This window comes from Hakea prostrata, chromosome 5, assembly GCF_041222555.1.
Source record: "Hakea prostrata isolate BN-2017 chromosome 5, UWA_Hpros_2, whole genome shotgun sequence".
Classification (NCBI taxonomy): Eukaryota; Viridiplantae; Streptophyta; class Magnoliopsida; order Proteales; family Proteaceae; genus Hakea; species Hakea prostrata.
The window spans coordinates 41,578,547-41,592,784 of record NC_142604.1 but is presented as its reverse complement, the minus strand read 5'-3'; positions in this window follow the sequence as shown (position 1 = coordinate 41,592,784).

Genomic DNA, 14,238 nt, shown 5'->3' with positions numbered 1-14,238 from the left:
AAAACTCCTTTGTGAAATCTGGCATAACCAATACTGGAACAGTTGTCATTGCTCTCTTGAGGGCATTAAACGCCGTTGTTGCCTCTTTACTCCACTGAAATGCATCTTTCCTCAATAAGTTAGTAAGCGGAGCGGCAATCTTTCCATAATCTTGGACGAATCTGCGGTAATACCCGATTAAACCTAAAAACCCTCGCAAGGTTTTAAGATTGGCAGGTTGGGGCCACTCCACCATGCACTTGATCTTTCTTGGATCCGCAGCAACTCCGTCTTTAGATATGATGTGCTCTAAATACTCCAATGTAACAACCCCAAACATGCATTTTTTTTGTTGACAACGAGGTGGTGCTGTGTGAGAAGTATAAAGGTGGTTCTCAAATGACCCACATGTTCCTCCATGGTCCTACTATACACCAAGATATCGTCAAAGAACACCGAAATAAATTTTTGCAAATGTTCTCGAAATACCTCATTCATGAGTGATTGAAATGTGGCTGGAGCATTTGAAAGCCCAAATGGCATCACCAGGAACTCGTAATGCCCATTATGGGTACGAAAAGCCGTATTTTCCTCATCACCTTCCGCCATTCTGATCTGGTGGTATCCTACTCTCAGATCAAGTTTGGTGAACACTGTGGCTCCGCCCAATTCATCCAACAGTTCGTCAATTGCGGGAATGGGGAACTTGTCAGGAACTGTGAGTTTATTCAAGGCATGATAATCCACGCAGATATGCCATCCGTCATCCTTCTTTCGAACCAACAATACTGGACTAGAGTAAGGACTCACACTAGGCCATACCAATCCTGCTATTAACATTTCCTGTACCAACCTTTCGACCTCGTTTTTTTTAGAGTGGGGGTAACGATAGGGTCGAATATTAGGTGGGTTACTTTTCTCGGCTAGCCGTATATGGTGGTCTTGCTTCCTTCTAGGTGGCAATTCAGCTGGTTCAACAAATAGTTGAGCAAAGTCGGTTAATAAATTTGATATTGTTGTACTCTGGTGTACCTCTATATCGTCTCCATCGGAATGCTGAGGCTGCAGCCAATAGCCATCACCGCCTGCTTGAATAGAATGTAGCACACTTTTCAATGTTGTTTCCAATCGCAGCAAGGTTGGATCCCCATTTAGTTTCACGGGTCATCCTTGCCACTCAAAGTTCATGGTTCTCAAACGCCAATTCTGCGTACCTCCCGAGTGTCCGCAACCATTCTACGCCCAAGATTATATCAATGCTACCCAAATTGAAAGGGTAAAAATTTTGTACAAAGACCTCACTGCCCAACTGAATCAGAATCTATCGACAGATCCATGTACCTTTGCTAATCATTCCATCGCCCAAAGCAACCTGAAATTTTGTTTTCTGGATTACCGATCCTAGCGGCTCCACCAACTCTTGAGCGACGAAATTGTGCGTTGCACCACAATCGATCAAAACGATGACTTCACAGCCATTAGTTTCAGGGTATGTGGTGAATTGATTCCCACCAAAGAAGTATGCGAGAGTTCCGTCTCGAGCACTGGCTCCATTTCGACCGTTGTATTGTCGTCATTGATCACTCCTTCCGCTGCTGCAACTTCTGGATTATCATCGCCGTGGAGTAACAGCAACCTTGTTGCTTCAGAGGGCATCGGTGGCCTTTGGAGTATGGAGCGTCACACCTGAAACATACCCCTTTGTCCATTTTATCTTTGATTTCTTCCTGGGACAGCCATCGTGAGCATCCTGAGTTCACCGTCGCCGCTGTGGTTGCAGGTCGAGATTGTGAAGAGGAAGACGAGGGTTCACTTCTTTGGTTTGGGCGAACCGAGCTGTTAAAGCTTTGGTTCATTCCGGTTCCCTGAACCGTATTGGTTCCTCTAATATTGGTGTTGGGTGGGCTGAAGTTAATAAAACGAGAGGTTAAATTTTGGGCCGATTGAGTGGACTGGGCCAAAAAAGATTTCTTATCTTTCCCCACTCTATTTTTGTCCTCCACGTCTTGGGCTAGGTCCATTATTTGGCCCAATTTGGTGAGGCCAAATAATCGTACCTCCACCCTCACTTCTTCGTTTAAACCAGCGAAAAACACCCCTTTCAACCATTCTTCATCTACGGCTCTGGCTGCCGCTGCTAATTTCTCAAACCCTTCTATATATGTTGCAAACGTCCCTCTTTGCTTATGATTAATCAACGCTTCTTGGGGAGTCTTCAGTTGTGCTGAGTTAAATCGATGGATCATCAATTCTTTCAAGTTTCTCCAAGATGACAATGGCTGCTGCAATTCTCAGAAGCGTATCCATCCCAGTGCCGCACCTTCAAAACAAAGAGTTGCAGTTCTGAGTTTCTCTACATCGCTCAGTTTGTACAAGTCAAAGTACCTCTCAGCCCGTGTGATCCACCCCATCGAATCTTCCCCCATGAAAATTGGCATCTCAAGATGTCTAGGAAGGAAGTCTCTCGATTTCTCTGGTTCGTCGCTCGCTGAAATCTGGAGTTCCTTCGTTTTCATTCACCTCAGGCGTTAAGGTATGCATCTCTGCTGATTTTCCTTTCAACAGCATAACCCTTAATTCCTCTCTGAAAGTGTCATTCATCTTTTCTCCTTTTTCTATGTGTTGTGCCAAAAGTCCAACTTGACCTTGAATCTCTTTCACGATACTTTCCAATTCCTCTACCCTTTGCTCCATTCGGCTCTTTACCATTCCCCTGGAGTCGATGGCTCTGATGCCAAATTGAGAAGACCCCGATCTCAAAAACAATGAATAAATTCACTCACCACGATAATAGCAACATTAAATCAATAATCTCCAGACAAAACACACTACTAGCAGTAGGTGAATCCTACGACTACCCAAGAGCAATAGCTCTCACCTAATCTTCCCCAATAACTCCCAAAAACTATCCCCTCTACTATTCCTTCCCCCTATTTATAGCAATTACGTTCCTACAGTATTAATTAACAGAATCATCCCAATTCGAATAGGACTCTTCAATTTTAATCCTAAAAAGTAATTCGAATAGGACTCTTTGAATCTAATCCTAACTGTAATATGACTCTTCAAATCTTCCAATCGTTTCCTTCCCTAGATTTTAGGAATTTGCTTTCCACGATGTCGAGTGTAGACTCGTGATACAAGGGGCTTATCAGAATCTAACTTGTAATCATCATCACATGCAGGCTAGCTATCTTGGAGATAGTAATTGTCCATCATGTGGTAATGAGATACGATGAAGAGGTGTGCAACATCAGGGTCTTGGAGAATGTGGCTCTGTTCCCATGCATCGTCGATTCCCATCAAATAGTCTAGGATGCTAAGAATTTATGAAGCTGAAATGTTGCCCTCTTGACAAAAAAGATCTCCATAAGCATTGCAAAACGAATGCTTTCAAAATTCTTTCTTCTTAGAGGCATGGATGATCCTAACCTCAAACCGATCTTTATCAACTCCTTCTCATAAACGCTTGGTACAGATGCTCTTAAAGATCTCACAGCCAAAGGACAAGCGATAGATTCAAGTTTGGTTGGCCAGCTTTACCAAGCAATCTTATACTCCCTGGAGAAATTGTGCCAATAGCACACGTTTCTACAACAATGGGAAAAGACTCAGACAAAGCTTGGTTCTACATGCAACACAATGAACCTCCAGATCAAATGCAAGGACTCCGGCTGCACCTGCTCAACCAAGAAGAAGTCTCACTTCAGAAAAGTTTTCAAGGATTTCTCTAAAGATAAGCACTTCCCAAGCAAGCAATTTCAATCCCAATCGAAATTAAACCCAGACCTCACAAGAATTGGAAGTTCCTTAGAAGAAAGAAGTCCCGAGGAAAGACTTTGTACCAATGTTATGTTTGTGGCCAAAAGGGACACTTTGCAAAAAGCTGCCCCAAATCAGACCTCAAGAAACAAAAAAAAATTAGTCCATATGGCCCACCAATTCCTTCTTGAGTCGAATTCTCTTGAAGATATAGATGCAAATGAGGAATCCCTGTATAGCCTCGATGACAATGAAGATGAGGCAATCCTCTTTATAATGGATCCCCTACGATGAATTCAATGAATGGGACGCAGATTTCCAACCTTCTGATAGTGAGATAGGTATGATACACTAGATTAGCCTGATGTCCCTCTTTTTAACCTCATGAAACCTAGAGCCACCAAACCCACTCAATGGTTCTCCCCTTGGCACCTGTTGTCATCCAAGAGTCAACATGACCGAAGCCCACTAAAGTTTTTGCCTATTTTGACTGGTGCATGATGGCTCCCCATATCCTTCCTCCTGATTATTGGAAGCCTTGCAACCAACCTCTCCTACAGTGACTATGATCAAAATACTATCAAAATCAGGATGTTGCCTACCTTAATCATCTATCACACAGTTCCCCACCTGGAAAAGACCTCATTGGTTTCGATTAGCAAATTAGCCTCTCTTCGATGGGGTATCTATTCCTCGCCTCTTCTCTGTCGTCCCTATAGACACCATTCGCTAAAAGCTCCTTGTTGACTGTTGTGCTTCCAATCAAACAGAATTCCTCAAAAAATGTTCACATCCCCTCTGGCAAACCCTTGAATATTTCATTCATCTCCCTTTCAAGAAAAATGAAGATGCCAACCCTACCAAAGTCAGCCACTCAAGAATGAATCCAGAACTCTTTCCATGGCTAGACAAGAAGTAAAGCAGCTATTGGCACAGAATTTGGTTGAATCTACCTCTTCCCAATGGGCATGTGAGGCATTTTACGTGAACAAACGAGGAAAATGAGGCTCATCATCAATTACCAGCCATTGAATGTTTTCCTTGTAGACAAGTTTCCCTTGCCACACTAGTCCACTCTTTTGGCACAACTCTCCTCGGCAAAGGTCATCCGCAAGTTCGACCTCAAAGCAGGATTCTGACAGTTAGGAATACATCCAAAAGACAGACACAATACAGCATCTTATATCCTGGTCATCACCCCCAATGGACAGTAATGTCATTTGGTCTTAAAATAGCTCCCTCCTTATTCCAAAATGCAATAATGAAATTGTATACCCTGATTAAAGCTAACTGACACAGCCCAATTTATCATAGGCCCAATGGTATAATATTCATGGGCCACACATGGGCTGGCCCAACTTAGAAATAACACTAATGGGCTACACTTAACCCACATTCTAGAAGGGAGGGAGATTCTAGAGGAATCTACATCTATAAAGTATCTTGTCTCTAGAAATATCCCTAGAAATATCTAGACCCACTAGAATATTCCTAACCATTAGATTCTAGACACTTGTACAAATCACAACCATTCATTGTATCCTACCTCACCTATAAATAGGGGTGGGACTCATTTGTACAAAGCATCAAGTAAGTGATCAATACAAGTTCTCTCAAGGTTCTCTTTGAGCTCTAAGCTTTCTTCTACTCTCTCTAGCTAGCTTTTAGGCTGACTTAGTGCAAGTAAGTGCTAAGTGCCGGCACGGTTGGCTTAGTCAATAACTAAGGCCGTGACATTTGTGGTATCAGAGCTTCGGTTGGGTGTGTCAAGCGTGTGGGAAAACACGATGACGAGCGAGTCCGAGACGTTCAATGGTGCACAAGAGGAGCTAAACCGTGGGAGGGAGACCCACACCACCAAGGATAGGCGCAAGGGCAAGGAGAAGTCTGTTGAAGTTAGTGCAACTATGGAGCCACGTCTAACGCGGGTGGAGTTGGCGATGGCCGAGGCAAGGGAACGCCTTGACGTTGGGGAGCAAAGGACCGATGAGCTCGATGGCCGGATGGACGAGCTCAAGGAGTTCCTATTGGGTGCTCTCAACACCATGGAGCACAAACAACAACAACAGCTTGATGCTCTTCAAACCCAAGTGGTGGAAAGGATCGCCGCGGTGGAAGCTCGTGTGCATGAGTTGAGTAGAGAGGTAGCAACGTGCAGGAGAACCACGATTGGAGGGAATGTGTGGCGTGAGGCACCAAGGGTGGAAGTGCCAAAGCCTAAGGCATTCGAAGGAACAAGAGATGCTCGGGAGGTTGACAACTTCCTATGGCACATGGAGCGGTATTTCGAGGCTACGTCGATGGAGGACGAGTCTACCAAGATCAAGACCGTGCAACTCTACCTCACCGAAACCGCAGCTCTATGGTGGAGACGAAGGTACAACGACATGCAAAGAGGTACGTGCACCATAGACACATGGGGAGACTTTAAGAAAGAGCTTAAGAAACAATTTTATCCGGAGAATGCTGCATTCTTGGCCCGAAAGAACATCAAGAGGCTAAAGCACACGGGGTCGATTCGAGACTACGTGAAGGAGTTCTCAACACTCATGTTGGAGGTCCCGAGTATGACCGAAGAGGAACTTCTCTTCGACTTCATGGATGGGCTCCAAAATTGGGCCTCGCAAGAGCTACAACGTCGAGGTGTACAAGATCTTGCTACGGCTATAGCGGCGGCGCGGAGTCCTTAATAGAGTTTCGAAGGGACGAGTCTAAGGCCAAGAAGAGCAATAATGGCAAAGGTGGGGGAGAGAAGGGGTCAAAGACCGACCACACAAGGGAAGGCACAAACAAGTTCTCTTCGAACAAGGAGGGTGGCAAGCAAGAAAAGAAGAAGAAATTCCAGCCCAAAGACAAGTGCTTCCTTTGTGATGGACCACATTGGGCTAGGGATTGCCCAAAACGGAAGGCCCTAAGTGCACTCCTCGAAGACACGGATGAAGAGGAGGTGCACATGGGATCATTGCAGCGGCTTGGTGCTATCAAGGCCAAGGAAGACAAAGCCCCTACATCAACAAAGGGGTTGATGTACGTAGAGGTGCGTATCAACGGCAAAATGGCAAGGGCCATGGTTGATACGGGGGCAACACACAACTTTGTCTCAACGAAGGAGGCAAAGCGTTTGGGGCTCAAAACGAGCAAGGAAAGAGGGAGCCTTAAAGTAGTCAACTCGAAGGCACGCCCTATCGAGGGAGTTGCCAAGGGAGTCGAGATGACAATTGGGGCTTGGAAAGGCACCGTGGACTTGTCGGTCGTGACAATGGACGACTTCGACTTGGTGCTTGGCATGGAATTCTTGACACGGGTCAAGGTCGTACCCATGCCATTCTTAAACAAGGTGTGCATTATGGAGGAAGGAGCACCTTGTATGGTCCCGACGGTACAAGGGACTAAGGAGGGGCCAAAACTTCTTTCGGCCATGCAGCTGGAGAAGGGAGTCAAAAAGGGGCAGGTCACATATTTGGCGGCACTCTTGGAAGACAAGGAGGATGTCTCCAAGACGGCATTACCGAAGGAGATCCAGAGAACTCTAAAGGAGTTCAAGGACGTGATGCCCCCGGAGCTACCCAAAAGACTACCACCAATGAGGGAGGTGGATCATGCAATTGAGTTGGAGCCGGGTGCCAAACCACCAGCAATGGCACCATATAGGATGTCCCCGCCGGAGTTGGAGGAACTAAGGAAGCAACTCAAGGAGCTATTGGATGCAGGCTACATCCGACCGTCGAAGGCACCATATGGCGCACCAGTGTTGTTCCAACGAAAGCATGACGGGTCGTTAAGGCTATGCATCGACTACAGGGCACTCAACAAGGTAACTATCAAAAACAAATATCCCATTCCTTTGATTGATGATCTCTTTGATAGGCTTGGCGGTGCAAGATACTTCACCAAGCTAGACTTGCGGTCCGGGTATTACCAAGTCCGCATCGCGGAGGGTGACGAACCGAAGACTACTTGCGTGACGCGATATGGGGCATACGAGTTCTTAGTAATGCCCTTTGGCCTCACCAATGCACCAGCCACATTTTGCACCCTCATGAACAAGATATTTCACCCTTACCTTGACAAGTTCGTGGTCGTGTACTTGGATGACATCGTCATCTATAGTAACACATTGGAGGAACATGCACAACATCTAAGGTTGGTTCTTCAAACTCTAAAGGAGAACCAACTATATGTGAAGAAAGAGAAGTGCGAATTCGCACAAGAAGAGGTGATGTTCCTAGGTCATAAAGTAGGGGGCGGAATGTTGAGAATGGACGGGAGCAAGGTGAAAGCAATTCGGGAATGGGAGGCACCTACTAAGGTTGGCGAGTTGAGGTCTTTTCTAGGCCTTATAAACTACTACCGAAGGTTCATTCGAGGATACTCCAAGAGGGCAGCTCCACTCACAGATCTACTAAAGAAGAACAAGGCGTGGGAGTGGTCCGACGCTTGTCAAGACGCCTTTGATGATTTAAAGAAGGCGGTAATGGAAGAACCGGTGCTTGCATTGCCGGACTATGGCAAACCGTTCGAGGTACATACGGATGCGTCCGACTTTGCAATTGGAGGGGTGTTAATGCAAGAAAGACACCCTATTGCATATGAGAGTCGCAAGCTCAACGAGACGGAGCGGCGCTATACGGTGCACGAGAAGGAGATGACCTTGTGGTGCATTGTCTAAGGACATGGCGACACTATTTGTTGGGATCAAGGTTCGTGGTAAAGACGGATAATGTGGCTACGAGTTACTTCCAAACCCAAAAGAAGTTGAGTCCGAAGCAAGCTAGGTGGCAAGATTTCCTAGCGGAATTTGACTTCACCTTTGAGTATAAACCCGGGAAAGCAAACGAGGTGGCCGACGCACTAAGTCGAAAGGCGGAGTTGGCATCTCTTAGCCAACCGGAAGGAGAATTGTTGAGCCTTATCAAGGGAGGATACGAGCATGACCCAATGGCTAAGGGCTTGCTCACTCTAGCCAAGGAAGGCAAAACAAGGCGGTTTTGGGAAGAGGATGGTGTTCTCTATGCCAAGAAGAAGAGGATCTTTGTTCCTAAGTGGAACAACCTAAGGAAGAACCTTATTCGTGAATGCCACGACACCAAGTGGGCTGGTCATCCAGGGCAAAGACGCACTCGTGCATTGTTGGAAGCTGACTTACTATTGGCCTCAGATGAGGGATGATGTTGAGGCTTATGTAAGGACTTGTCTTGTGTGCCAACAAGACAAGGTGGAACAACATCCACCACGGGGTTTGTTGGAACCATTGCCTACACCAAGTCGTGCTTGGGAGAGTGTCTCTATGGACTTCATCAGCGCTCTTCCTAAGTCCGAAGGATGTGGGTCAATCATGGTGGTGGTAGATCGGCTATCCAAATATGGCACGTTTGTGGCAGCACCCAGGGATTGCACAGCGGAAGAAGCAGCTAGGCTATTCCTAAAGAATGTGGTCAAGTATTGGGGGGTGCCACAATCCATCATCAGCGATCGTGACCCTCGCTTCACGGGGAGGTTTTGGGCGGAATTGTTCAAGTTGTTGGGCACATCATTGCGGTACTCGACAAGTTTCCATCCCCAAACGGATGGACAAACTGAACGTGTCAACAACTTACTGGAGCTATACTTGAGGCACTTTGTGAGTGCCAACCAGCGAGATTGGGCCAAGTTGCTTGATGTGGCTCAGTTTTCATACAATCTCCAAAGAAGCGAGGCCACCAACCAAAGCCCATTTGAGATTGCCACGGGGCAACAACCGTTAACACCACACACTATAGTGACGGGTTATACGGGAAAGAGCCCCTCAGCTTACAAGTTCGCCAAGGAGTGGCGAGAAAGGTTGGATGTGGCTAAGTCCTACTTAGACAAAGCCACAAAGAAGATGAAGAAGTGGGCCGACGAAGATAGACGACCTGCAAACTTCGCAATAGGGGACATGGTCATGGTGAAGTTACTACCCCAACAATTCAAGTCCTTGCGAAAGGTGCACAAAGGACTGGTTCGTCGGTACGAAGGCCCGTTCAAAATTGTGAAGAAAGTGGGTAAGGTTTCCTACCAACTAGACCTCCCACCAAAGCTCAAGATCCATCCTGTCTTCCATGCAAGTATGTTGAAGCCTTACCAAGGAGATGCGGAGGATCCTAGTCGTGGGACTTCTACAAGGGCACCTACAAGCATAACAACATCCTATGACAAGGAGGCGGAACATATAATGGCGGATCGAGTAATGCGCAAACGTGGGGTGCCTCCGAGTCGAGAGTATTTGGTGAAGTGGAAGGGATTGCCTGAGAGCGAAGCAAGTTGGGAACCAGAAAACGCATTGTGGCAGTTCCAAGAACATATAAGGAGGTTCCACGATGAAAACACGACGAGGACGTCGACGGAATAGGTGGGGGAGAATGACACAGCCCAATTTATCATAGGCCCAATGGTATAATATTCATGGGCCACACATGGGCTGGCCCAACTTAGAAATAACACTAATGGGCTACACTTAACCCACATTCTAGAAGGGAGGGAGATTCTAGAGGAATCTACATCTATAAAGTATCTTGTCTCTAGAAATATCCCTAGAAATATCTAGACCCACTAGAATATTCCTAACCATTAGATTCTAGACACTTGTACAAATCACAACCATTCATTGTATCCTACCTCACCTATAAATAGGGGTGGGACTCATTTGTACAAAGCATCAAGTAAGTGATCAATACAAGTTCTCTCAAGGTTCTCTTTGAGCTCTAAGCTTTCTTCTACTCTCTCTAGCTAGCTTTTAGGCTGACTTAGTGCAAGTAAGTGCTAAGTGCCGGCACGGTTGGCTTAGTCAATAACTAAGGCCGTGACATAACGCTTTGATTTGTATTGATGAAATCTTGCTATTCTTGGACTCTCATGAAGAACATGCACAATTGTTGGACCAGTTGTACAACATCACAGTGAATTGTTCAATCACTGAATATTCGATTATTTGGAATCAACTCCAAAGAATTTTTCCATTTTTCATGCTTCACAAAGATAGGATCCGAAAGGAATCATGAAAAGAAAATTAGAACGTTGATGTTAGATAAAGGAACAATTAAAGAACAAGCAAAGAAGCAAGCGTAATGCTATCTCCCACAAAGTTTACTCTGGCAACCTCATCAATTGATTTCCTTGGGATCAGCATCAGCAATGGTTCCTATGTTCTTCAATCCCACATTAGCAAGTCCTTGCTTGATTTCTCCGATGTTCTTACTATCCCTCAACCACACAAGTTTCTGGGGATCGTTACTTACATGACAGAATTCATCCCCTGCAAGGCTGATTACACATAGCTTCTTTACGGCCAATTCAAGAAGGATGCTCCACCATGGATGGAGCAACATACCCATGATGTTAGAAAGATCAAACAAATTGCACAATCCCTAACCCCTTTGGCAATCCCCTCTACAGGAACTCGTATAATGCAGAAAGATGCAATCAACCACCTATCATCAACAATCCTTTTGAAAGAACTCCATGGTGAACGGCAAATTTGTGGATACAAGAGAGGTCAGTGGTCTATTCAGTCCAACAAAACAATCGTATCAGTCAAACGCAGCATTGAGAAATTCTAATTCCATCTCATTGGCCATACCTTCTAAATTGAAATGGGCATGGCAGCCTTCTCGAACATGCCACAATTCAAGCAAAAGATACTACCTGATTCTTAGCTACTCAAATGGGCACGTTGGTTCAGCAAATTGTTATTCACGATCAAGCATATCAAAGGTAAAACAAACTAGCAGATTTCTTATCCAAACCCCTAAAACCTCCACCAAATAACCAATCCATCCTTCCTCTTTGTTTCCCACTTAGCTCTTCTGCTTCTTCCTCCAAACCACCTCAGAACCCTCCTCCTCAATCTAGTGGCTCTGAGTCTGAATCAAAAGATGTCGACCCACAACACCTTTCAAATCTACCTCCATCCATTTACAGTGATATTCCCTGTTGCACTATCATCAGTAGGTCTCAAACCACTTACCTAGACACACTCTTAGTCTTGGTCTCTAAGTATGGCCTATCCTACAAGTGGTTCAAATGTCATCCATCATACCCTTACCCTACCTTGTTTACCATCGACCAGTTCTAAAGTTTCAACAAAGAATACCATGTGTTCTTCTAGAACTTTTTTATTGTCCACAAAGTAGCCCTATGTTTTCCTACCCAGGCTATCAGCCACTTCATCTATTCTTGCAACCGAGCCCCTCCTACTATCCCTGATGACCTTCCCAAACCACATCATCCTCCCAGACCCGATCAATGATATCTAGCCAAGCTCCTTGAAGAATTTCAGTCACTAGAATGTTAGCATACTTTCTTTGAATCCCAACCCGATGAAGTGCAATCATTGTATTCCATTGAGACCCTGACCATATCCAGTCTACCTTTATCAAGCCTACCCCTCTAGATAATAACCATTACCTGGCCTATCATGCTAGGCACTTTGTTTACACAACCTTAGACTATGATCTATATCTTGCCTGTGTGGGTGAAAATGAAGAATGGCAAGCATTCCAACACCATATGATCAAATACAAGGATGTTAACATCAGTAGCATCCCAGACTATTAGATGGAAATTGATAATGCATGGAAACAAAACCACCTTCTCCAAGACCTTGGTGTTGCACACCTCCTCATCGTATGGCACGACCACATGATGGATAGTTACCATCTCAAAGATAGCCAGCCTGCATGTGACGGTGATTATGATTCAGATTGAGATTTGGATTTAGATTGAATATTATATATAATTTTGATTATTATATGTGTATGTGTATTGTATTGTACTATATCGAACAATGATGCAAGAGGCAACGTTGACGTCACACATGCATTATTGAGTGTGCTTGTCATTTGCATCTGGTTTGAGTTTGTATTTGTTTTTTCATGACATTTCATTTGAATTTCATATATGTTTGCTTATAAAAAGGCATGTAATGATATGAACAAGAAGAATGAATGTTAGACTTTAGACTTTCATTCTATATTTGGTACTAGAGCCTCTTCCATTTTCTATTGCTTTTCTTTGCTCTTTTTTTTCCTTCTCTGTAGTTATTTTTTATAATATTCAAAGCACATAATCGTGGTAGATGCCTACAATCAAGCCTCTCCATTGGGTGACGGGTGCTATTTTCATAACTATTTTCTATCTTTCTCTTGCAAACCTTAGAGTAGGATAGCGAGGTATAGGTCTATAACATGGATGATCCTCTTGGTTGTTGAAGTTTCTCCATGTGCTTTTTAATGAATACGACAGTTGTTTCCATGGAACAAAATATCGCTGAATTTCGGTGATATCGCTACGAGGCGAACCGAAGGTCCGAAACATCAGCCTGAAACGATATGGGTGGGATATCGCCGAGAAATTGGCGATATCTCGCCATTTCTCCCGATATCAATTTTTTTTATTTTTTTTATTTGCGATTTTTATGCTATTTCTTGCAATTTTTAGGTGTTTCTCTCGTGATTCTATCCCAATCTTACCAATTCTATCCCAATGATTCAAGATTCAAAAGTTAATGTGCTAAATGTAATTAGGAGGAGAATCTACATAAAATAATTTATAGATAGGAAGACATTTTATAGCAAAATCTTCAGCATTAATGAGCAATCTTACCAATTATATTCTAGTGATTTAGTCCTCAAAAGTCAACATGCCAAATGTGGTTAGGTAAGAGTATATAACATGAAATAATTTATGGAAACAATTTAAATTATGAAGGAATTTTGTAATAGAATCGTCGGTTAATCATTCCAATTATGTCCGAATGATTTAGGCCTTGGAAGGTAACATGTTACATGTGGCTAGGCAAGAGATTTAAATGAAGATATTTATAGGAAATAATTTAAATTTACCCCATATTTGCATCAAATTAGGATGTGCATCAAATTTAACAAAATTATTGACCAAAAATACCCCCAAAACAGGGAGCAAAATTTTTCGAATTGGGGGCAAGCAATATTTCACCAGTTCGCCCGGTTCGCCGGGTAGCGAACCCAACGAACCGGGTGAACTTTCGTTCCTTGGTTGTTTCCCTGCCCAAGGAAACTAATGAAAACGTCTTCGAGTGTTGGTGGGTGCCCAAGGAAACTAATGAGAAGGTATTTGAGCGTTGGTGGGCATGCATTACAGCTAGTAGCCCTATTTAAGCTCGGATGATTAGTCTCCTTAGGATTTGAGGAGAAACATTGAATACAAAAGAAGTGTATTTTGGAACTCCTCCACTCATAAAAGATCATACATTGCTCCATACCTAACATGTTTATCACTATTGCTCCATATCTAACATGTTTATCACTATTGCTCCATATCTAACATGTTTATCACTATTCTAAGAATTGCTACACTCCATTATGAATACCCTGCAACCTCCCCGTCTTTCTACTTCCTCTTCATTCTCATCAACTATCATACCCCTTTCTCCTACTCAAAGTTCTAAGGTTGTACTCTATGAAATCAACTAAGTCCTAGATCAGGAAAAGATTCCTTCAG